Source organism: Nanorana parkeri, unplaced genomic scaffold, assembly GCF_000935625.1.
Source record: "Nanorana parkeri isolate BGI_ZX_2015 unplaced genomic scaffold, ASM93562v1 scaffold2009, whole genome shotgun sequence".
NCBI lineage: Eukaryota > Metazoa > Chordata > Amphibia > Anura > Dicroglossidae > Nanorana > Nanorana parkeri.
The window spans coordinates 211,324-212,495 of NW_017308277.1; positions in this window are offsets into that span (position 1 = coordinate 211,324).

Below are 1,172 nucleotides of genomic sequence, written 5' to 3' on the forward strand. Positions count from 1 at the left end.
AATCCTGACAATTCTGTAGAATAATATATATAATTAATATAGATAGATATAGTATTATTTTTACATAGGCCACTACTAAGCTGCCAATAGTGATCTAGTTTGTGGCTTCCAGCGGGGTCTAATACTTATTGAGATGCTGATTCTTTGCACACTAAGGTGTATGACGATTATTGATTGCCTGTTCTGCTCGCCCAGTACCAGCCAACCCGCTCCAGATAAATATTTAGCAGTACTCGTGCAAATTGGAAGGTTACCCAGCTGATTCAGGGATTTACTTCCCCGGCCTCCTCTGGACGCTTGGATTATATTCTGACTTTGATAAATAGGGCAATTTCAAAGCTGTCCATGCTGACACCTCACGGAAATGTCTCAAAGCTCCGGCGTCCATGATCATGGGAGACACACGGCTCCCGATCTCCCTTCGCACCATGCAAAATGACTTTTATCCGTCATTAAACATTGTGTCTGTCTGTCTGTCCGGGGACTTTTTTTAACCTGCTTCCATACAGGTGTGCTGTAGCGGGCGGTCTCAATACTGCACTATATTCCCATTTCTTATCACAAATCGAAGTATCCTGTATCTACTATCTCCCATGCACTGACAGGCTTCATTTACTGTAAGAACGCCTATGTTTGCTGCTAAATGTTACTGTTATTCATATCTTGTAAAAACGACCTTTCATTTTGTGGGATTTCTATGCGCCCCATTATTTTAATCATCCAATGAACGAATGTCATTTGTGGGAATGTACAATAATAGCTAGAGTGTTTTTGTTTTTTTACCCCCTTCTGTATTCTTTTTTTTTGTAAATATGGGAACAGTAGTTGGGACTGTGCCAACTGGTGTAGCGAATTGATGTGAGTGGGGATTTGTGGCGTCAAGCACCAGCCTGGTTTTGTTTGAACTGAGTGTCATACTTAATAGAAACTATTTGGAGGGAAGAGATTTTTTTTTCACCAACATTGCTGATGACTTGTATCTTCTTATATGTTCCAGCATCTGTCTGTCAATTGTAACTTCAACTCCTATGAAGCTCTCAAAGTTTTGGGTGAGGTTCCACTCATGGTCAGTGACCCCCAGACATACCAAGCTTGCTTATATCTTGGCACTGATGTACAATCCTCCTCTACAAAGTTCAAGTAGAGATTAATTTTCTGCATTTCTTGATAAT